Source organism: Rhamphochromis longiceps, linkage group LG4, assembly GCF_057381845.1.
Source record: "Rhamphochromis longiceps isolate RC_006_pf linkage group LG4, R_longiceps_female_GT1.1, whole genome shotgun sequence".
NCBI classification, from domain to species: domain Eukaryota; kingdom Metazoa; phylum Chordata; class Actinopteri; order Cichliformes; family Cichlidae; genus Rhamphochromis; species Rhamphochromis longiceps.
Genome location: NC_140560.1, coordinates 19,581,134 through 19,606,195, shown reverse-complemented (window position 1 = coordinate 19,606,195; position 25,062 = coordinate 19,581,134). Strand labels below are relative to the sequence as shown.

The window sequence follows — 25,062 nt, the reverse complement described above, 5'->3', positions numbered from 1 at the left end:
CAGCTTCCGACTCATCCGAAAATCAATTTAATTTGTTGTTTTTCTCACTAATCCACAAATAGTGCCCACAATGAAAATGCAAAAGCCAAGTTTTTCATGTAAATGTTTGTTTTTTTTTTAAAGGAAAAATCTCAGACTCTGCCTTCATGGAAATGATTATCATTAACAACAACTACCAGGAAAGGATTCGCTTCTGCTGGAGTTTTACTCCTGTTAAAAGCCAGTTTCTCCTTCCCACCGTTGCAAAGTGCTAGCTCATATGGGGTCTTTTGATTATTGGGTGTTTCTCCAGAATACTGTAGCTTATTTACCTTACAGTAGAAAGGACTTTGAGGTGACTGTTGTTGTGATTTGGAGCTGCATAATCAAACCTGAATTCACCCTTCTGTCTAAGCCCAGTGGAAGCGCATTAAGTGAGGCGCAAGACCAAATGCATTCTCAAGTTTTTCCACAGACTGCCAGTGCTGAGCTTTACTGCAACTTTTGTGCCATCTGAACTAGAGAACATTTGTCAAAAACATCCTGAACTAAGGCATGTGCCACATTGTGTCTGCTAACAGACTGTTTTTAAATCCATCAACATAGTAGTTCCTCAAAACATTGCCTATTTGCCAGATCGTGTTGATTTAAATTTCTTCCTCATCCCCAAAACAAATTTCATTTTGAACGGTTGTCATTTTGACATAGTGGAGGAAATCCAGTGCATGTCACAAATGGAAATCTGAAAGAACAGCAGCAATCCAAAGCACAGCAGAATTGCTGGGAACAGTTTATAATTACACAAGGATGCTACTTTAAAAGGGGATATCAGCCAAATTTAAATCATATAGGATTTTTCCTTTAAAAGTACAGTATCTGAACTCTATTGCTGCCCTCATATTCAGGCCCTTGAATTGGGTTCTCTGCCACTGTGTTTTTATAGGTTTCCTCTTTTTTCATGACCATCCAGGAAGCTGAACTGAAATTTAGTTTTTAGATATAGCTAAGTATTTCTTTTCTTTTCTGAGTGGGGATTTATGATTCTTGTCTTGGTCTTAGAGACCCTGACGTCTACTTGCTACATTTTATATATATATATTGTTGCACATTTTGCTACAGTTTGCTATACAGTTTATATATTATATATATTATATATAATTTTTCATATATTATGCTCGTTCCATAATCTTGTTCCAGATTTCTGGTTGGGTTGTCCCCCCTAGACTTTTAGATGAGGGGTTGTAAGAGTAATGCAAACCAGAAACAGAGATAATTCATCTTCATCCTTTACTTTGAATGCCTGACCCTGCAACCAAATAAGTTTCAAAAATGCAGCTTTCACTTTGAAAGTGAAAGTCTCCATTGCACCGACCACATTTTCACTACTGCTCGGGAAGTACCTTTCTAATGTTTGCATATAGAACAGCATCTTTAATGCAAAAAAAGATGTTTCCCCAGCAGGGTCTCCTACTGATCGCAAGGCCCATGAAACTGAGATCTTATGCAGATAAGGTTCAGTGAATTCAGTTAGGAACAGGTGTACTCCAATTAGTTTGTAGAAGCAGCAAGGCATACACATTTATAGCATATCTGTATTTAAAAAAAAACTTCTTTTTGCTTTTTTAATGTCTTTAGACTGAAGGGCAAAAAGAATCAAGTCTAAATCATGACAAAATATAGAAGACCTAAACATGTTTTCAAACTTTATAAAAGCATTGCAAACTTACTGATTTGTCAGTGCTTGGCTTTTTCCATTAAATCAGCCATGAGGCCTCCAGCGTCTGTCTTCACCTTTTTCCCACAACAAAATGCAGCTTCAGTGAATCATAAAGCCCAATAAATGCCTCTTTTCTTTAGAAAATTGCTTAAAACAAAAATGCTCAACAGATGAAACAATTGCCACTGTATTCAGGTGTTCAGTGCTCTCTGGATGCCGTTTTGTTTTCAGTACCAGAATGCTCTTAACTTTTGCGTATGTAAGAGGAAAACAAATAACACATTTCACAAACTGGGTTCTAGACCAACTCTGTGACCAAGACATTGCAACAGTCAGCTTCTGTAGGCAAAAATCACACTAATTAGAATGCAAACAGATGCTTCAGTAGAACATGCCACCAAATACTCATCCAAATCAACAGTGCCTAGGCATGCACACAGGCACACACACACACAAGCAGGCTGACTAGAGATACAGTCTCTCTGTGAAACTGCAGTTGCAGAATGGGTGACAGAGCTAAAATATTTATACCCAGATCTTAGCAGTCAGTACTAACAGAGGAGGGAAGATGGGGGAAAGATGGATAACGACAGGGAAAGAGGAAGATATCCAAGAGAGGCAGGCTACAAGAAAAGGGGCGATGGAAAGTGTCGCTGTCTGTGGGTAAGAGGAAAAGCAGAGTGATAACAACAGAGAGAGAGAGAGAGAGATGAGTGTGCAGCACAGATGCCAAATGAATCTAGGGCAGTTCAGAAAAACAAGGCATTATTCCAAAATCCACTTGCTATGTGTGTGCAAGTATGTGCATGTAACTGTATTTCATTATTTGTGTGTACGTGTTTGTGTGTGTAATCTACAAGAAAATATGCTAAGCATCCATTCAAAGTCAAAGTAGCATACCAGAGGTTAAATATCAAGCAGAAATACCACAAGTTTCTCTTGCGATTAATCTCTGTGCTTTTATTCATCACCCTTGAACAATTGCACTGCTCTACACATCCCTCCCACTCTACTTTCTGCCTCCCCTTCTCACACACACACACACACACACACTTCCACAGCAGGCAAGCGAGTTTTTTTTCCCGCTCCTTCATGAAACTCAAACGCCGAGGGATTTTGTATATATGAGCATGGGTGTGAGTTAAAAAAGGGGGGGGGGGGGGGGGTTGGCACAAACCAAAGATGATGGCAGATGGCGTCCTTACTTAACACACATACAGTACACACAAACACTAAACACTAAGCAGATACAGTACATCTTCATGCCATGAAAAAAAGAGCACATGCATAACATTCATGGATCATAGTAAGCGTCCATCCAGACATGCAAAAGCTTCATCAACCTTCTGTTGAGGTCTGTGCAGATATGGTGGAAAATTTAAAAAGAATCACCAATCACAGCATTTAAAATAGCTCCAATATACTTTTTTTCTCTGACACTGATTTTGATTGACACTTACAAGGTAAACAGTTTCATATTGTGTGCGCTTAACATATGAGTAAGTCCATTTTCTAAGACTCTAAAAATATTGCTCTTATGATTCACATCAGTAACAGCTGCATATTGGATGAGTCATGTCAAAACGCCTTCATCCTCTGGAGATTATTAAATTTAGAAAGCCTCCAAACACTTCATAAAGTTTAAACTAGTTGAACTAATTTCCATTCACTTTTGAAACACTGTGGACTTATTGGTCCAGATCACCACCTTACAGTAAATACACAGATCTGGAACCTTGACTCTTATATGATGATATGTTTTTTTTTCCCTCTCTCTGACCATTTCAGTCAGACAACTCACATTTGGAGTACTTACGTAAGGCAGAGAATAGAGTTCTGACCTCATCACTCCTGGCAGAAAACACTTGCGTAGAGGTATTGGGGAATGATGGGTAAAAATACCTCCAGTCAGTCTGCAGGTCTGCAGGTGGGTGACGTGGTAGTTGAAGCTGAGCAGGGGAAATGTGCACTGGCAGAGTGCAGGGAGAGACGGCAAAATTTGCAGCTTGAATAGTTTCGAAGCACGCATTTGGTGCACGATGTCAAGAAGAAGGTTTATCGCGTGTGCAGCAGTGCAGCTCTGCTGATTGCTTGAACTTTGCCCCTTTAAATGCATTACCATTGCAATGCTGAAAAATTTTCTCACAGTGTAGCCAATTTGTGATGTTCTATTCTGAAGCGAGGCGTGACCGTCCATACACACATCAAAACACTCGCGCACGTGTTGCTTGAGTTTGTCACCAACACCTACCATCAGACAGACACGCATCAGTGCATCCTCCTCTTTGTGTGCGACAGCCATTCTCCGTCAGAATCATTTTGTCAGTGTCAGGTCATATTGCACCACTTTGTCACTCCAATTACAGTCATAAAGCTCAGAGTTGCAAATCTATTAATGCGAGAACCAAAATCAGACTGGCCCTGAAATAAAGGCTCATGTGAGTTTACTGAGCAGATGTGGAGCTGAGTCCTTACTTAAAAGTGCTTGTCAATTCCCACACTGTTTAAAGCCCGCTGGCTTTCAGCGGATCTGCATGTGGCTATGAAAGTAATGAGAAAAGAACGCCTATGCCTCTAGCTGATTCAGCTAAAATGACTTCAGCATTGTTTTTAAAGTCACACTGTAGCTGAGTTCAGGTAGCACATAACGGGTCTGTGCCACTCGGCAGCGTGGGACTTTACGCTCAGCACTGGGTTGAAAATACTTGGTGACAAGGATTTCTGCAGATTTTCCATCAACTCTTTCCTGAATTTATGGTTAGCTTGACAGGTATGAGATGTGCTTGAACCCTCCTGTGAGAGTTCCTGTCATTCAGCGGGTTAGGTGGTGTTGAAGAGCTGGTTCACCAGCTTCTCATTCCTCCCTGTTTTTTCCCGTTCTTCTTGCCCTTACTCCTCATACTGTAACATTCTTATTTCCCATCTCTACCTGTTACATGCATTGCTTTCCATCATTTCTCCCACTCCCTGGCACCGTTCTGTGTAAACCCTCTGTATTCCTTTCACGTCTCATCCTCCGACACAGGGAAACACAGATTTCCCCCCTATCAACACATTCCCGCCTAGTTGAAGTACAGCTAATGAAACTGACTCTAAATCTCTGAAATCTGTCACTGGATGTTACATTTCTGAAACCCCGTCACAGAGTCACTGTCTACTATGTGTCTCAGTTTCTTGCCCAAGGGGACCTCCCACAGGTTCTTGGCAGTGAAGGAGTGACAGTTGTTGTGAAACATGACTGTTGTATTGATTGCACACAGCACCGCAACAGCTGGTAGGCACAAAAGGGAGCACAGTGTGCTGTGGCCAAGAATTTTGATGTGGAGGAGTAAGCAAGTGTGGATGTTTCCCTGGGGTTATCCCTCTCAGGATCTTTGCATAATCTTTTCTGGTGGATCCAGACATTGATTTGGAGGGGCGTGGCTGGGAAAAAGGGACGCTACGAGAGGTAAATCTGGTGGGGAGTAACAATTGTGGGCCAGTGAGCTGAGAAACCTGCTTTCCAGGAATATAAACTTTAGGTAAGTCCATTATGAGCACAGTGCTCAAAATGAACTGGCCCATAATGGACTGCAACTTAGTAAATCAACCCTGCATTTAGGAAGGCACGATACTGACATTTACATCTTTATTTACTGTAAAGGTTTACAGAGGTCTACAATTTTACAGTGTGGCAGATTTTTCATAGTCTCTATCTTCAGATAGAGAAGGTATGAATAGGAAAGGAAAAAAAATCATTTTTATATTATTATAATAGTTTATCAGTTAAAAAACTAGTTGAAGACCCCGTTGTAAATATACAGTACTGTGCAAAAGTCTTGATCCAGCTCACCTTTTCATTTCTTTTTTGCTTCCAAGAGGCCAGACTTTTGTTGTAATTTTTAGATGGTCTTCAGTTAACCAGGCTTTCTGAAGGTCTTTCAAAGTTTGGTCCCCTGCAAGTTACTTAACACTGACCTATGATTAGAAAAGGTACCTAACTCAAAAGATTAATTACTGCTGTGTCTACACATGCCAGAAAACATTTAAATGCATTTTAAATTGTATCTTTAAGGCACTTATTACTAACTAGCTGAATCCATAAAAATGCCAATGATACCAAGGTTTGACAGGGATAAAATAATATTACTTCACCAACCAAGGGGATCCCCAAAGAGGTATTATCCAAAAACTTTGCATTTTTCAGAATGCCTTTGGGAAAAAACTGAAGAAACTGGACAAATGAAAGATAAAAGAAAAAGAGGCAAACCTAAAAATGTATCTACAGCAGATGAACAGTATCTGACAAGCCATCTCTTTAAGAAATAAAAACAAATCCTGCAAAGACCTCACACACGACCAAAGATGGTGCATCTGGCCCTTCAGTTGATTCATGCACTGTTCACTGAAGTGTCATCAAAAACTCAGGGGAATAGTGGCTGTCAACAAGTCATTATTAAGGAAGGGAAGCAGGGAAAGAAGGCTGAGATACGCTAAACTACACAAGAACCTGACTGAAAATCAGGGGCAACAGGTCTGATGGAGTAATGGATCCAAATTAATTTATTTTCTAACTCAAATCATCAGCAGTATGTATAGAAGAGGGCAGGAGAACGGTACCAAAGTGACTATCTACAGCCATCTGAAAGACATGGTGGAGTCATGGTTTGGTGCATTTGAGCCAGCACTGTTGGGGATCCTCGTGAAAGTCAGTGGAAGTATGAACCACAGAAAAGTATCATCAGGTGCTGATCCGCCATGCAGTACAAATTGGCAACAACTTCATTTTTCAGCATGACAACGATCCCAAAAACACTGCCAATGGAGTAAAAGTGGACCTGGGAAATACACAATGGAAAACTATCAGTCATGGACTGGCCTCCCCAGAACCTGGACCTCAACATCACTGAAGCAGAATGGGATCATGATCACACTGAACTGAACAAAAGACAGTCAGTATCCAAAGAAGAGCTTCTAATTTCCTTAAACAAGGCTGATAACTACTAGTGATCATATAAAATACTGACTTTTAAGCCCATTAGTCTCGGTCCCATATGTCTCCTTGTCATAGGAGGTTTCAGTCCTGTGTTTTAAATCCTACATTTCTTGTATACTGTTATCAATAAGGCTGAATTTGTATCTACAGCTTGGAGTCTAGAGTTGCAAAATGGCAACATCTCAACAAGTCGGCTGTGAGATGTAGCAGTAGTGATTTAGTAGCAAGGCAGCTAAGCAGTCAGTCACGCTCCCAGCCATCTGGGTTTATATCCCATCAGTAATCAGAAGTGCACACTATACATGTCGTCAGATATGTACAACATTTTTTATGCATTTAATCTCCACATTAGTTTGTGCTATTATACTGGCCATATGGAATAGAAAGAGAAAAAAGAATGTCCTTTCTCTCTGATAGCAAATATTGTGTTTTACATCTAGACTCCTTCACCAAACCACCATCGTTTGACCTGGATCCTAGGACAAGATGCCTAAATTAGGCTAGCTGAGCTCTAACTATCTTGGTCTCTAAGTGCTCTGAGGTTAAGACCATAAAATTGCACTAATGGCTCAAGTCATTAACTTTTCAATAACTACTGAAGCTCCCACCCATCTGGCACCAGTCCAGTCCTCCACTCACCTATCTTTCTTTCCTCCGTTTTATGCACAGTGAACTCTACAGTGTCAATTTATAGTGTTTTCATTCATAAAAACTGAAATCAAAGTTTTTGCTAGTATTATATTTGTCAGCTCTTGAGATCTAACCTAACAGTCAGGAGCACAGATTTTTTATGAGTAACACAGTTCAATAGCATCCTGATGAAGTGAAGATTATATTGCAGCAAGCCAAAGGCTTTTGGTTGGTAGGTGGTCATTATTTAGGTCTCCCAGGCACACCTCCCCTACTGATTTTCTCTCCCCCTTCTTCCTTGGTGCACCACTGATCTGTGATTGCAATTGATTGGAGACTGCTCATCATTCCTCCAGGGGCAACAAAAGGAATCATGGGACAAATGAATGCAGCAGGTAGAGAGAAAATTAAGAAATGTGTGGAAGGCAAACTGATACTATTAAGGGAAGATATGGGGCTCTCTATAGTTTGACATGTAGCTCTTATGTATTTTTTATTTATCCAAGTAGGTGACGACAGTGATTGAATGAGCCAAGGTAAAAAAGGCCAGTAAAGGCTTTCACTTTAGTGAAAGCTAATTTACTATATGGCATACGAAGGAACCCCCTGCTTAGGAAATTGACATGTGACAAATGAAAGTAAAATAATCACAATAACAAAATTATAGCAGGATTCTGGATCCTGATTCTGATAAATAATAGGGTTGGGAGAGAAAAAAGATTCAGTATTGTATTGCGATATTTTGTGAGACAATATTGTATTGATGAAGAGACACTAAATATGTGTGTTTTGTTAAAAAGTTAAAATTCTCTGGGAATAGTAGAAACAAGAGGCCTTATCTCACTTGATAGGAAGCAACCTTTCTGCAAACAGTCGCAGTCTGACTTGGACAGTCACCAATAGAGAGGCTGCAGAAGGTTTGCAAGTTCTATCTAATTTATAAATGCAGACAGATTGCCAACATATTGATATCAGTCTGAGTCTTTATGAATAAGCATAACTTGTGGGGACTTGACTTAGCTGACTACTAGCTGGTTGTATTCTGGATATATTCATATGGAACAGGGCAAGGTTGCTGAGTACAGATGTAATAGTTAAATGTGATTTTCTGTCCATGTAGACAGAAACACGCAATGTTCACTGATTCATCAGTTAACTGCTGTATTATCAGAAATATATTGCATATATTTGTGAACTTCACCCCATATAATGGCATACTGATGACTACTGACTTCGGTATTAGGGCAATAATTGATGAAGTGAGATAACTTTGGATAAAACAGATAATGTCAGAGTTAAACTTTAAGGATAATTTGCAGTTGAAAAAGGTGATAATTCACAATATATGTTATTGCAATTGTCACAAAATGTAAAATAAAAAATCATGAGTGAAGTATCGTGGTAATAATCGTATCTTGGGATATCTGATGATTCCCACCTCTCATATGTAATACATATATAATAAAATATAATAATGTATTCCCCAGCTTTGTGTTTTGGTGATGGTGTCGAGCATCATCGTTAGGCTATTTGTTAATTATGTGCAAGTAATTATGATTTAGGTGTAGCGAAAGCAGCAGTTAATGAGTCATAGTATTTTCATAGTCATCATACCATTTAGTGAACCACTGTGCCCTATGGATGGAGGCCCTATAATCCTGGAAGAGACCATTCTAGTCAGGATGTAGAAAAACAGGATGTCAGAGCAAGCCTCCACAAATTTGGTCCAATGCATTCATCTAAGTGGACCAAAACCATCAGCAAAATAACCCCACAGGCATAACAGAGCCAACGGGGGTCTCCTCACTGCCGGGTCAACCGTTTATGTTTTCTCTTTTAATTTGTCACCTGTCCAAGCCTGCCACTATAAGGAGAAACCAATGGCACCATTTCAGGAAGCATCCTCATTTGTTGATTATATGCATTCCCTCTTTCATTATCTAAGTGAACACAAGTCCTTCCTTTGTTATACTGTCTATTTACATGATGTATGCAGATCATTTTCAAAGACACACATGCACGCGTACACACGCACACACACGCACAACAGCTTGGACACCCACTACTGCATCAGTGTCTCCAGACACTGTCAATTAATTAGGGCTGCAACGATATGTCGACATAATCGATGACGTCGACTATAAAATTTCATCGACGCAGGATTTTATTGTATAGATGTGTTTGTCCTGTAAAAAGGCTTGAGCACCTCTCAGATGGCTGAAGTCACAACAGAGAGCATCTTTAGCATGGTTATCAGCAAGCGTCACTCCAGAGCACGTCCACTGCAATCGTGAATTCATGAACTGAATCATCTGAAAACTTCGGAAACTTTGTTAATTTGGACTGGAAACTAAAAATATTTTGATTTAATTGGAAGCTTGTTTTGAACGTAGGGACAGAAGTCTTTTTCCAGTTCCTATTTGCACATTATTATTTGTTTAAATACTACTAGCGCTATAATGTGTATTGCCTAATACCTAATTCATATGTTTCCTGGGTCATTATTTTAATTTGCTGTGGGATGAGACAAAAGGGTGACATTCGCAGGTGGGCAGACTTGAGCAGGTGAGGTACTGGAGCCTAGAACAGGACGTTTCTCCACAGGACACGGAGATAATTAGAGTTATTGAAATAATCCCTGACTAATCGACTAATGAGCGAAAAATTGTTTGTTAGTCGACTACCCAAAAAATCTTTAGTTGCAGCCCTACAATTAATATAATCAAGTTAGTGATTACAACAAAAAAGATAAGTGTTGTTCACATTTGCTAACTGTTATCTCGTGCCTAGCAGCCTAAAAATGTGTGGGCGAAAGAATCTGTGCGGTCCATCGGTCAGTAGTCGGACACTGTTGCTGCTGCCGGCAGACTATCTCTCTCTCTGTGTCTCTCCCTCAATCGCTAACTCACACACGCGCGAGCACAGTGAAACTAAAGGCAGCTTAAGCCAAAGCCCTGACTGCAGGTAGAAGAACAGAGAGGTGTCTGTAGCGCAACAGAGTAGCTGGTCCATCCATTCACCCTCCAAAAAGAAAAAAAAAGAAAAAAAGAAAAACCCACAAGCTAGAGCACACGCGCGCGCGCACGCACAGTCAGTTTTATGCCCTGAGCGATTCCCTCCCTCGACACTAAATCCCCTCGCGCACATCTGTCCATGGCGCGTACTCTGCCCGGCCATCCTATCTCCGCAGAATCCAGCATAAATACCAGCCAAGCTTCATGTGACACTCTAAATCTACCGCCACAGATTTTAATCACTTCTAAAGCCAGTCGCGCAGGAATACCACCTTATGAACGACAACTGTACCAAAAAGAAAAGAAAAAAAAACCCGAAGAAAATGCGCGCTAATACCCAGCAATAAAATTCTCCCGATTGCACGTACATATTTCTAAAACCTAACTTTGCTCCTCATCGCGGATAATTCAAACCACAAACAGGGAAAAGCGTGCTTCCATGACCTCATGAAATCTGCCATATGGGGCTTCTGTTGCACCAAGAGGACTCAACCTAGCAAAGCGTTGGGAGTCTGTGGTGCAGGTGCGTCCTCCCGTTGCCGTCGCGTGCATATATTTTATCATACCAGGTTGGGTTAAAATAAATAAATAATTAAAAAATATAAAAGATGAAAAGGGGCAATTTTTGTACAGTACCTTCACTCATTTTTCCTCCAAATCGTGCGTCGAGGGAACAAAAAGGGAGCTTTTTTTCCATCCAACGTCGCAGGCTCACCACCACGGCGGGAGTGGATAAGTGAGAGAGAGAGAGGGGGAGAGATAGAGAGGGAGGGAGGATGCATAGCCTAGACCTCTGCGTAGACTAATATAGTCCAACTGCAGTGGGCATCTACAACTGGCTTCATTTTCACTACAGTATAACCTACCTGCGGATTGGGTCACCACTTAACCTCTTTTAATTGCTGGTGTTTGGTGTTTAATATTCATAAAATCTTCAAGTCATCACACCTAGGATTATCCAGCGTTGATTGCCATAACTCTGCATGCACACACAGGAGGCTGACACAGACATGCAGTCGCTGCATCAGTGATTCCTTCCACCTCACATTCAAGACGTGAATAGGCGCACAAGCAATCTGACTGCCCTCGTAAAACTTGATTGAACAGATGCAAAAAAAAGAAAGAAAGAAAGAAAGAAAGGGAAAAGAAACCAATGAAAGACCTTTTAATAAGTACAGTTTCTTGAAATATGTTAATTATTTACTCCTTCCAAAAACACAATAATGCTAAAAGCAGCATCTGACCCCAAGCACAATTCAATAATTTGCAGCATTTTTTTTCTAGGTTATGGTGAGGGGACAATAAAAAATGCATTGTTGTGTTCAAATGAGAGCCTACGTTTTTGACAGTTCCTCCTCCTCCTCTTCCTTCTCTTCCCTCTCATTTTAACCGCAAACACATTTGAAGCTCTAAGATGGAGTAGGATGGGAGCGATGAATTTTCCCAGCAGTTTGTGAATCAGGCTATTGCAGGAAAAATCTAGAGGTATGAGAAACCCCTGAGGATGTTCTGCCTGTGTGGACAGTGGGGAGGATGATTCTGTTTTTTTCACGGCAAGAAATATGTTGAAGGTGTAATCATACTCAATTAACACTCTTCCCCTCCTCATTTCACACTTCATTTTTTTCCATCACAGAAGGCAGCACGCCCATACACATGCAAACACACATGTTTACCTCAGCTTATTAACTCACACACTCTCAATCTCTGTCTTTTTTTCTCTGCCAGCAGAGGACTATTAGCTCAAGAGAGTGCTGTGGCATTGAGACTTATTCATTTTTATTCATATCAGTAGGTCCACTGTTGAGCCAACGCAATGGTTTGTCGTAGCATGATGCGCAACAAATTTAATTTCGCTGCATCTGCCTTCATATGTGGTGACCTCTTTAAATGTTTATGCTTGCATGCACAATAGGCTGTGTTGTACTGTCTACGCTAAAATGGACCTGTTCCAAAAATAATGGGGATTTCTTGCATCAAAAATCATCATGCAAAAGGTTTTTGTTTTGTTCTTGTTTTGTTTTCCAATACCCACACACATAAATCAGATATATGGTGACCCTGGTGAAATTCAATTCAATTCAATTCAGTTTTATTTATATAAAACCAAATCACAACAACAGTTTCCTTTACATCGCAAGGTAAAGAAGGTAAAGAAAGAAAACGACAAAACCCCAACTATCATATCACTATGAGCAAACACTTGGACGACAATGGAATAGAAAAACTCCCTTTTAACAGGAAGAAACCTAAAGCAGAACCAGGGTCAGCGAGGGCGCGGCCCCATCAGGGAGCAACTTAAGAGGCTTTTGTGACATTTTTTCTACTTCTACTGTGTTTTATTCAGTTTCCAGTGTATTCTGTGTGCTTTTGCAGCATTTTTCTGTTTGCTGGTGTTTTCTTAAGTTGTAGTGTGTTTGACCTCTCTTACTTATCCCTTTTTTCCACACAAGTATCTAAGGAAATTCTCTAATATTCTTCTGTCGCCTGCATTTGTTCAGTTCTGGTCTACTATTAGCCAAGAATTTAGAACAGGAGTCAAAAAGTGTTTGTTGACCTACCTTCTTAGGTTATTAAGGTTTTTTTTTTTTTATCTGTATCTACACATATCCAATAAAGATCCTCGAGCAAACTGGGTGAGCCGTAGACTATAATTAAACTGATGGAAAACCATGACTGAGGATAAATTTGACCAATATTGATGACAAAGTTATCGAAATGAAGTTATTTGCTTAAGTTAAAAAGTATTTACGTCACCGGTTTATGGAGTAACGTCATGTAATCATGAAAAAAAAAATCTACAGGAGTTTGTCTATCAGACATATTTGAACAGACTGGTTAGCCATTTAAAAGTTCACATGAAGCTAAAAAGATAGGTCATCTCTCAAAAGCATAATTTTGTCAGACTAGAAAATGTCGAGCTTCAGGCTAGAGCTTTTGCTCTCATGGGACCCAAAATTGCTGGCCTGCATGCTCGCATTCATAACTAACCTCAACCAGCTGTCTAGTCATAAATACTTCTTTCCTATATTCACTCTCACTTTGATGCATGCAAACGTTTTCCTAGCAGCCAAACAATTAATGACTCCTCTTTTATTACCGAATTACTGTCAGGACCTTTAATTCCTGATACTTCTTGTGATCACTATGTTGGAAAGAAATGGGGATGTTATTATATCACTAATAAGGTTCTGGGATTATGACACTGGCTACTCCAATAATGAATCAGTTGAAATCTTTCCAGATGGGTGCATCCATTTTCTGCTTGCTTTATTTATGTGTGTTTGGTGTTGCCTTGATTTTTGCAGGCTTTTATTTTGGAAAGTCAACAGCTGAATGTGTTTTTTGTTCCCAGCAATCATTTATATATCAACATGGTTAACTTTGAAACATTGTCAGCAAGCATTAGCTTCAGTTTAAGTATATTTTCTTATTTTTACTGCTATGCTAAATAGAAGATCATCTCTTTCATATGGTTATTTGCAGCATCTGCTGTTTTTTTCCTTCAATATGATAATGTTTAACACTACAATTTATCCATGGCTTTGTCTGTAATTGTGCTTGCTGGGTGATAAATGGCTCGTGCACTTACCTCCTCCTGAATGGAATAATTTTATTGGCATTAAGGGCAGGTCTGATGCGAATGTAATCGTATGCCAGGTTTCTGTGCTGATGAGGTGACTCATTGTGCATACATCATAGTGTTTTCACACATTACATCAGGTTTTCTCAATAGGCAATCAAGATCATTAGACTGCCCTTCATTTTATGTCGTTATGACAGATCCGTGCTAATGTGCAACATAGGATTGACTGACCAGTAGTTCCCACTATACATATCATGGAACAGAAATAGAAGATCAGGCCAGTATATCACATTGTAATATGGCCTTTCCACCTATGTCCTTATTCTTAAATTAAAGGGAGTGCCATAAAACCCAACACAACTCAAGAGTTGGGCCAATTCGAGCTGCCAGGGGCGAGTGGTGGGGCACACCCTAAACAGGTCACCAGTCTGTTCCAGGGATAACAGCTCTAACTGCATTGCTTTGGGAAGAAGCCAGAGTACCTGGAGAGATTCCTGGTGGATTCTAACCTATACGAGCAAACTATACAATCTGTAAAAAAAATAATTTTAAAAAAGTGTGTTGTACATGTTCGGTAAACCTACTTAAAGAATCAAGTAAGTCAGCAGAAGTAACCAAGGTTATTTACGAGGATTGTTGGAGTTTTCCTTTGATACTCTTTGTAGGAGCTTCAGTAAATGCCCACAAAAGGGCTGAATGATGTCTGCTGGAGCCTTGTCATTCATTCACTTACAAAGGCCAGCATTTCAAAGCTAGGCCTATAAATAGGGTTATTCCGAGATTTATGAAATGATAGATATAATTACAGGTATTCAGTGCATGCTCTACAAACAGAGTATGCAGGAGGCATGACACATGAGGTTTTGTACTATATAAATAAATATTGAAAGTTCTTTGGACAGTAAAACGATTAACCACCTTCTTTGTGGAGACCTTTAAAAGTGTCTCAAAGCACATTTAGAAAAACCCAGCAACAGTGATGTGAGAAAATTAGGACACCCTATGAAAGCCTGTATACTTTAAAATGTATTTGGACACATGGATATTTAATATAAATTTCAATGATACTGAGGGATCCAAATAACATAACTAAACAACTGAAAAATAAGAAAAACCTTTTTTAAAACTTTATGTGAAACATAATTTAAAAAGAATGCAAATTCGGGTGAGGAATAAATTAGGACAGCCCCACATGTCATCCCACTTAAAACGGTTAAAATCACACACAGTTGTATCTTGTCAGGTGCACATGATCAGTACATTGTTACCCAGCATTTTAAAGGAGACTTGCCCTATTTAAACCTCAGATTTAGTTTGGTGTGCTCCTGACTGTTGAAGTGTTGAAGTGAGCGCCATGGTGAGATCTAAAGAGCTGTCTGGTGCCCTCAGAAAGAAGATTGTGGCTGCTTATGAGTCTGGTAAGAGATTGTTAAGGTTCACAATTGAGGAAGGAGAGTACAAACCACCCATGGTCCAGAAGGTCTTGGTCAAACAATGATTTTAATGACTACACACGTGTGGGAAGAACACTCTGTACGCCGACAGCAAGTGATCTCCAACTTAATCAAAGCATGAACAGATATTTTATAGCATCAGGGTTTGATTTACTGACGCCCCTTCATGCGTCACAGATACATTTTATACATAGATCAGATCAACACCACAATGGCTTTTAACCCAGAAGATCATCTTCTATTTTCATGGCTGGTACTTTCCGTTCTTATCTTAAAGTAAATTGTTCCTCTTTCTTGCCGAGACAACAAGGACGGTTCCTCTTTTACCGAGACACTTTTGCAGTTACAACCAGACATGACTAATCTCTCCTCTAAATAAATTTAACTCATGTGTGTCACGACCTCACATGCTCTTTCTCAATTCACCTGTTGCACTTCTGACCTTTCACCAGACCAGAGGCTCACTGAGACTATATGTATGTCTTCTACTAAATAAATGTTTTAACCAAGAACCTCTACTTAAACCTTAATATAAAATGACCTGATATATAAGTGTTTTGTAAGCATGTAATAATAATAATAATAATAAACTTTATTTATAAAGCACACTTAAAAACCAAGGGTATGCCAAGGTGCTTAACAAGTAAAATAGAGTATAGGAGGAGGATAATAGAAATAGGACCAAAGCAAGTACTAAATATGCAAGCAGATAACTGTCACTAATACATAGGAAAGCAACAGGTACAGAGCAAACAAGAATTTAAATGAGCATAAAAGTGCATGATATAAAATCATAAAAGAAATATTAACTAGAGGGAAAGGCAAGATTGAATAAGTGGGTTTTTAATCGTGATTTGAACAGTGCAATGGAATCAGATGCGCGGCGGTCGAGAGGAAGGGTATTCCACAGTACCGGGGCAGCCAGAGCAAACGCACGGTCACCCCGAGACTTCAGTCGAGATCTGGGTTGGGTCAGAAGTAGTTGAGTGGCAGATCTGAGTGTTCTAGCAGGAGTATGTGGTTTGAGAAGTTCACTAAGATAACTTGGCGCTAATTTATTAATAGTTTTGAAAGTAAGGAGTAATATTTTAAATTGAATACGGTACTTTATGGGCAGCCAATGCAGGCTAGCTAGGACAGGGGTAATATGGCAAAATTTCCTGGTACCAGTCAAAAGGCGGGCTGCTGCATTTTGGACTGTTTGCAGTTTAAGAAGAAGAGAAGAGGGAAGACCATAGTACAAGGAGTTACAATAATCCAACCTGGAGGTCACAAAAGCGTGAATAAGCTTCTCCAGGTCCTCATGCGGAATATAATGCCTAGCCTTAGAGATAAGGCGCAGTTGGTGGAAGCTAGATCTCACTACAGCAGACACTTGCTTATCGAGTTTGAGCGAGCTATCCAGCAGTACACCCAAGTTACTGACATAGTCACAAGAAAAACTAGCAAAGGAACCCAGGGCAGCACAGAGTTGGGCACGAGGGATTTTACTGTTGAACACCACAATCTCAGTCTTCTTATCATTTAAAACGAGGGAATTACTCAGGAACCATTCTTTGACCTCCCGCATGCATTCTTGAAAGTAGTGCAGGGACACAGCAAGGTCGTCAGTAAGTTCAAAATAGATCTGTATGTCATCGGCATAACAGTGGAAGGCGATATTGTATTTTTCAAAGATTGCGCCTAGAGGGAGCAAATACAATGAGAAGAGAATAGGGCCTAAAACTGATCCTTGAGGCACACCACAACAGACCGGAGCGGAGGAAGAGGAGAAGGTGCCTAAGTGAACTGATAAGGATCTATCAGCGAGGTATGATTTAAACCAGTCGAGGGCAGTGCCTCTAATACCCACAGTGTGCTCAAGTCTTAGTAATAAAATGTTATGGTCTACCATATCAAAGGCCGAAGAGAGGTCCAGTAAAACTAGGACCATAGAGCGTCCAGTATCAGTGATTACAAGAATATCATTAAGAACTCTAACCAACGCTGTTTCAGTGCTATGCAATGGCTTAAAGGCAGATTGAAATTTCTCAGCAATATTGTTCGTGTCCAAGTACGCCTGGAGTTGGGAGAGAACTAGTCTCTCCAGGATCTTGGACAAGAACGAAAGCTTAGAGATCGGTCTATAGTTTGAAAGGTCATAACAGTCAGAATTTCTTTTTTTAAGAATCGGGTGGACTACAGCATGCTTAAAGGACAAAGGAACACAGCCTGAGAGCAAGGAAAAGTTCATAAGAAATAGGATACTAGGTCCGATTACATCAAAACAGTCCTTAGCTAAACGAGATGGAAGAATGTCAAGCACAGTATTGGTGTTATTCATTTGAGCAACTAGCCGCTTAAGAGTCAAAAGTGACACAGGCTCAAACTGGTGGAAAGTTGAAATGCACTCAGGAATGGGGAGAGGATATAAAGCAGGGGGAAGGGAGGACTTAAGAGATGAGACCTTTTTTAAAAAGTGAGTTTGAAATCGCTCACAAAGACCCTGAGAATGAATTAAAGGCATGTCCGGGGAAGGGTTAACCACAGAGTTAAAAATTTTAAATAAGGTACGGGGGTTATGGTCATTGGCCAGGATGATTTTGGACAAGAAGGACGTTTTGGCCGTTTTAGCAGCACTTTGGAATTTTAAGCGGCTAGTCCGTAGCATGTCATGGGAAACCTGAAGTTTATCTTTTTTCCACCTTCTCTCAGCGCGCCGACACACGCGACGTAAGGCGCGCGTAGTGTCATTAAGCCAACACTGAGAGTAGGTTCTAGGGCGCTTCATCTTAATGGGGGCAACAGTATCAAGGATTGAAGAAATCAGCGATAACAAGGAATTAGCACAGTCATCAACCGAGTGAAAAGAACAACAGTCGAGAGTGACAGATGCAGAATCCAAGAAAGACATAGAGAAGTTTGACATCGCTTCAGCATTAATTACACGTAGCGGGCGAAGGGGAGCCGCAGGATGTAGTTCATTAGTGCATAAGCCAGTATCAAATATAACTGGGAAATGATCCGAGATCCCAGCGTCACTTATATCCTTGATACAAATGTCCAGACCATATGAGAAAACCAAGTCCAAAGTATGTCCTTTAACATGCGTTGGGTCATTAACCCACTGAGCCAGGTTAAAAGAGTCCGTTAAGGCAAGGAAGTCTTTAGCAAATGAGTCATCCTTACAGCAAGTGTGTATGTTAAAATCACCGACAATGAGAACACAACCATACTTAAAAAGAACGGAGCCTAGGAGATCAGCAAAGTCCGTGATAAAATATTTGCTATATTTAGGCGGTCGATAAACCACCACGCAGAGTGTGGTCGTGGATGCAGTCATCTCCAATAATTGGACTTCAAAGCTAGAGTAGGTAGGTGAGGGTAGCTGCCGAACTGCATACGAATTCTTAAAAACCGAGGCTACGCCGCCACCCCTACCAGTAAGCCTTGGTGAGCTAAAAGCAACACAGTCCGACGGAAGAAGTTCAGTAAAAGGGATGAACTCACCAGGACGAATCCAGGTTTCAGTCAGGAATAAGGCATCAATCCCATTAGTGGAGATGAAGTCATTTAAAAGAAAGGTCTTATTGACCAGCGACCTGACATTAAGCAATGCCATCCGTATCCTAGGGGCTAAGTCGCCACGGGTGGTGCGTCGTAGGACACTTAGGTTGCTTCGGCAAACGCCGCGTCGGAGCGATGTTATCCAAACCCGAGCAGGAGAACATGCCACAGGAATCGCAGGGTAGACTTCGTGGTCGGCCAAGCAGATCCAACGGTGGGTGAGCAACTTAGCATCAGAGCGCTCCTGGGAAGGAGGGAAAGAAGATAAAATATCCAGGCTGGCATGTGGGTAGCCTGTGGCTCTGGCTTTAAAGTAGAGCCTGAAGCGAACGCGGCGGCCGCTCCTTCTACCGCGTTTCCTATAGCGTTTCTTGTGTAGATTCGGAATAGGTAGGTGGAGGAAGCCGGTCGGAGGGTCCGGTCGGGGCGCGGTGGTGTCATGTATTGCAATTCCTTCTATGGCTCCAAGTCACTTGCACAATAGATTGTCCGGACATCGCGCCGAACAAAGCTTCCGACCCCCAATTAATTGACCGAGCTCCAACTCTTTAATAAGCACAGATATGCATTGTGTATAAAATAGTCATAACTGCACCTGAAATACAAGGTCAACATAATAACTGTATGCATAACATCTTAAGGCCTTCTTAAAGCTATCTGTTACATTGTTAAAGCCTCGTCTTAGCCTGCTGCTCAAAATAACTTTCACTTCTGCAAAACTCTCCAAGCCTGTTTCCTGTCCTGTTACTTTTAGCCTTTCTGAAAGACACACACTGTTCAACCCCTGAATGCAATATAAACTCCAGATTATATTATTAATGCAATGGTAATGATGACAATTATTTAACAATAGCAGTAAAATAATTTCCCTGCTCCACACTCCCTCTCTCGACCTCTGGAACACCAGAGGTCGCAATACATTGTGTCCTCGCTCAGCAAATCAGACAACCTCATGTCATCTATTTGGTCCAGTAATAAACACCAGCTCCCCTTCGAGAACACTCCATGTGTAAGCTTTGGTTTTCTCGGTCCCTCTCTGGTGGTTCAGCAGGCCTCGAGATCTCCAGGATCCTCGCCCCTCCTGTGGTCGCTGAGATCTTCTGCAAAGGAAACAAAACACCTTTTCCTGCATCTCCCTAACTTATCCTTTTTGGGACTCTTTAATCAAAAGCATGAACCTAATTATACTCTTAACGTATTGACTTGTATTTATATATATTCTTCAACGTTCCTCATCACTTTAAAACTCTTTAAAACATCCTACTTTACATCACCAAAGAAATACCTCTCACACCTTTATTCATCATTCAAAACCTTCTAGTCACCGCATTCACACTTAAAGTGTGACCAGAGTTGAGGAATATAACTCAAAACACACTTTCCTAAGAGTATTTTAGACATGCTTGTCATAATCAGAAAGAGCAAGTAAAAAACAAACAAACAAAAAATTGAAACCTCCATTAATTCTCACCGCACACACAAGAAATTAAAAATAAAACACACCAGCAACTAATGCTGGAGAAAAGTTACTACTGAAAGTAATGTGTTAGTCTTAAGTATATACAGTACACTCAATATATTTATATATCTACATCCAAACTCAGTCAATTACTATACATCCACTACGGCAACTCAAAACTTTATTTATAACCCTCTAATAAACATAAATGGCATCTTAAACACACACTCATGCATCTCTTAAATTAAAAACACTTTCAAACTTTAAAATAACCGCCCAGCGGATAAACTCCCTGAGTTTTTTGCGACCAATTAACCAGTATCAAGACTTTAACTGTTTCTGGCCTCATCTCTAAAATCCCTAACTCAATTTAAAAGCGTCAACCAACCCAAACTTTGCCTGAAGCTCTATTTTTTGGCGTTTCCCAGCCAAGGCTTACCCTGAAGTTTTAAGTTAAAGTTACATGCCCGAAGTCCAACTTCTTCTGACCAAAAAAGCGCAGACTACCGTTCCAAACGGTAAGGAGACTCTAACTCCTAGCTATTTTGGAGGTTCCCAAGTTCTCCCCGGTTGCCAACCGTACTAACCCTATTCGCCGATAGGTCAGGGCCAAGCGTCCTTGGCCGGGAGGGAGCATTACCTCCGAGAACTGCGCTTCCTAGCAGACTCGAACTGCCGTCCTAGAATAATTTATAATACTTTGAAACAACAATCAACACCCAACACAAGTGTATGACTGAGGCAGATCTACCCTGATGGACAATGGGGACTCTAACCCACAAAATGACCAACCAAGGTCTGACCTAATGACCAACCGGGACTTTAACCCACAAAATGACCAAATTTCCTACCAAACTACTTGAGACTCTAACTCAATTTCTTTGGGACTTCAACCCAGTATTTAAACTTTTCCTGGCAGACTCTAACTGCTTTAGCAGACTTTACTGCTTTCATTTCTTCTTAGCAGAACTCTAACTGCTTCAACTCATGAAATTTTCATCAAAATCAAAACAGACATCCACCAGTAATTTCAGTGAGTAGACTTAAATTTTATCATATCCAATTTGGCACACTTTGGAAATAATTCAACAGGTAGTGCCTTACCTTTTGGATAAGCCGGCTTATGCCCACTCACTTCGACCACTGGAATTCATGTCTGCCCGTCAGACCACCTAAGACCAAATTTCTCCATCTACACCTCCAATTCTCCCTCCTCAACCACCGGACGAGCCCCCAAATGTTAAGGTTCACAATTGAGGAAGGAGAGTACAAACCACCCATGGTCCAGAAGGTCTTGGTCAAACAATGATTTTAATGACTACACACGTGTGGGAAGAACACTCTGTACGCCGACAGCAAGTGATCTCCAACTTAATCAAAGCATGAACAGATATTTTATAGCATCAGGGTTTGATTTACTGACGCCCCTTCACAGATACATTTTATACATAGATCAGATCAACACCACAATGGCTTTTAACCCAGAAGATCATCTTCTATTTTCATGGCTGGTACTTTCCGTTCTTATCTTAAAGTAAATTGTTCCTCTTTCTTGCCGAGACAACAAGGACGGTTCCTCTTTTACCGAGACACTTTTGCAGTTACAACCAGACATGACTAATCTCTCCTCTAAATAAATTTAACTCATGTGTGTCACGACCTCACATGCTCTTTCTCAATTCACCTGTTGCACTTCTGACCTTTCACCAGACCAGAGGCTCACTGAGACTATATGTATGTCTTCTACTAAATAAATGTTTTAACCAAGAACCTCTACTTAAACCTTAATATAAAATGACCTGATATATAAGTGTTTTGTAAGCATGTATTGCAATTCCTTCTATGGCTCCAAGTCACTTGCACAATAGATTGTCCGGACATCGCGCCGAACAAAGCTTCCGACCCCCAATTAATTGACCGAGCTCCAACTCTTTAATAAGCACAGATATGCATTGTGTATAAAATAGTCATAACTGCACCTGAAATACAAGGTCAACATAATAACTGTATGCATAACATCTTAAGGCCTTCTTAAAGCTATCTGTTACATTGTTACATTGTTAAAGCCTCGTCTTAGCCTGCTGCTCAAAATAACTTTCACTTCTGCAAAACTCTCCAAGCCTGTTTCCTGTCCTGTTACTTTTAGCCTTTCTGAAAGACACACACTGTTCAACCCCTGAATGCAATATAAACTCCAGATTATATTATTAATGCAATGGTAATGATGACAATTATTTAACAATAGCAGTAAAATAATTTCCCTGCTCCACAAGATTCAAAAAGATCTCAAAGGAATTTGACATCAGCCATTCCACCATCTCGAAAATTGTTTACAACTGGTGGACATTCAAAACAACTGCCACCACGCCCAGGTCTGGCTGTCCAAGCATATTCACCCCTAGAGCAGACCACAAATTGCTCAAAGAAGTCATCAAAAATCCTAAAATGTCATCACAGGAACTACAGCAGGCTCTGGCTAGTGTCTATGTTAAAGTGCATGACTCTACTATCAGAGACTACACAAGTTTGAGGTGTGCAAGGAGAAAATATTTGCTCTCTGAGAGAAACATTAAGGCCAGACATTAAGGCCAAGTGAAAGCCCTGATCGTAATCCCACTGAGATGCTGTTGGGTGACTTGACAGACTGTACATGCAAGAAAACCCTCAAACATCTCACAGCTGTAAGAATTATGCATTGAGGAGTGGCCCAAACTTGCTGTCGATGTCAGAGACTAGTAAAAGGTTACAAAAGGTGTCTCACTGAAGTTATATAAGCCAAAGGGGGCAACACTAGTTATTAAGGGGTAGGGTGTCCTAACTTTTTCCTCCATTAAAATACACATTTTTGTTCATATCTTTTTTTTTATGTGTATTTTTTTTTGTTTAATTGCAATTAAGTCACTTTCTTTTCCAGTAATACATGAAAACATGATTAGATATTGATATTTGAACATTTATTAATACAGAGCCGATTATTTTATGGGGTGTCCGAATTTTCTCACATGACTGTAAGTGTGTCAACACCAAGTGAATTTAAACCTACAGCTCAGGGACCAGATCAGGATTACAATCTTTATTTGGCAAGAGTCTTTATCCAGGTGATTGGTCCGACGAGTCGGGCCAGAACTGAACAGGGGATAGACGAATCAAAAAGACAAGCAAACCCTTTATTAACGACACAAAGAAACACAAGGCCGAGACTGTTGCAGCTGTGCAAAGATGAACTTGCAGAGGGAAGGGAAAAGTGAGATTAAATACACTGTAGAGGGAGGGTATACAAGAAACAAATGATAAAAGGGCACCGATGGTACAAAAAGCAAAGGAAAGCATGAAAACAAGAATAAAAAAAACATGGACCAGGAGAAGAGTTGAAGAATAACAAGTATAACATGACCATATGATGATAAACTATACCCATGTTTGCTTGTTGCATTGTTTTTTCTGAATTTTTACCAGTAGATTATATTATTTTAATATATTCAATATCTCAGTCCGTTTGTTCAATTCCACCTATGTATTTCTATTAATGGAATTATTTGCCATAGGTCCTAAGTTAAAGCATCACATATATCATACCAGGGGCGTGGGACAGAAGAAGAAAGTCTCCTTTGCTGCATTCATCATCTGAATGGGCAACTTCTGATAATTCGAATTCATCAAGTGTTGGAGGTGGATATACCTGAGACAGCTGGGGCATGCTCTGCTTATGCAACACATGAAAAGAACAGCTGATACTGCTCCACTATCACAATGCTCCACCTGCTGATGTGACTGTCCAGCGCTTGGCTGGAAAATCCACTTGCAAAACCTTTGCTCTCTCTGTCACATGCCACAGCACAAGGCAAATGCTGTGCAGTGCCTGCAGTGTGTATTTAGCTTTAGTTGTTTCCATCCAACCACAGTAGAGTGTTTAGCGTGCATTGCCATCAATAAGTCAGACTTGTTCCTAGTGGCTGCTGGTCCCTGTCTGGGCTGCCCTTTGTCACAGACTTTGTTCATCACATTTCTAAGTACTGCAGCAGGTTAGGTGGTCTCAGGATCTGGTCTCTGCTTTTCTCAGATGGTGTGGTTCTGTTGACCTCCAGCTTTCACTGGGGCAGTTAGTTGCTGCCCCAAGTGTAGGTGTTCGGGTATCTTGGGGTCTTGTTGCCACTTAGGTGGTTTGAACAGATGAGGTATTTTGAGCATGTAAATGAGGCCTATTGGCAGACCCAGGATACGTCGAAGTGATTACATGGCTTCGTTGTGTGTTTAGTTTTATTATTTTTGTAACTGAGTCAAAATAGCCCATTATAGTTGCATCGTGTAAATACAAATGAGGTTTAACTGAACTTACCAAAAACTGACACCAGAGTCAAAGGATGGTGAATAAGCTTTTAAGTCATAAAAATTGATACAATGTAATAATGTAATCTTTAAGCTTTAACATTGCATAGCTAATAATGCTTTGAGAAGAAATAAACCTTGTTATAGATATTATTCTGCTATTAAATGCTTTTTTTAGAGTACCCAGGAAACTCAGTTATAGTCCATGTAATATGTTGGCAGAATGAGAGTTTATACACTTGTGAATGTGCTCTTTCACATTTTACATTTCCTTGTCTAATTCATGTGTTTGTTGTTTGGGGGTCTACTTTGTTTTGCATTTGTATTAGTTTAGTAATGAAAAAAAATAACATAGAGCTTTAGCTGCACTTAGAAA

The 25,062-nt window shown here is 40.3% G+C and overlaps 1 protein-coding gene across 1 annotated transcript in view; it reads right to left on the bottom strand.

Annotated features, from left to right (window-relative positions):
* elfn2b (extracellular leucine-rich repeat and fibronectin type III domain containing 2b) overlaps positions 1-11,072 on the bottom strand; it is a 78,646-nt gene extending 67,574 nt beyond the window's left edge. Inside the window, exon 1 of the mRNA XM_085403648.1 lies at positions 10,952-11,072. The gene's annotated coding sequence lies outside the window, so the exon portion shown is untranslated. The remainder of the gene's footprint in view (positions 1-10,951) is intronic.
* Between the last annotated feature and the right edge of the window lie 13,990 nt (positions 11,073-25,062).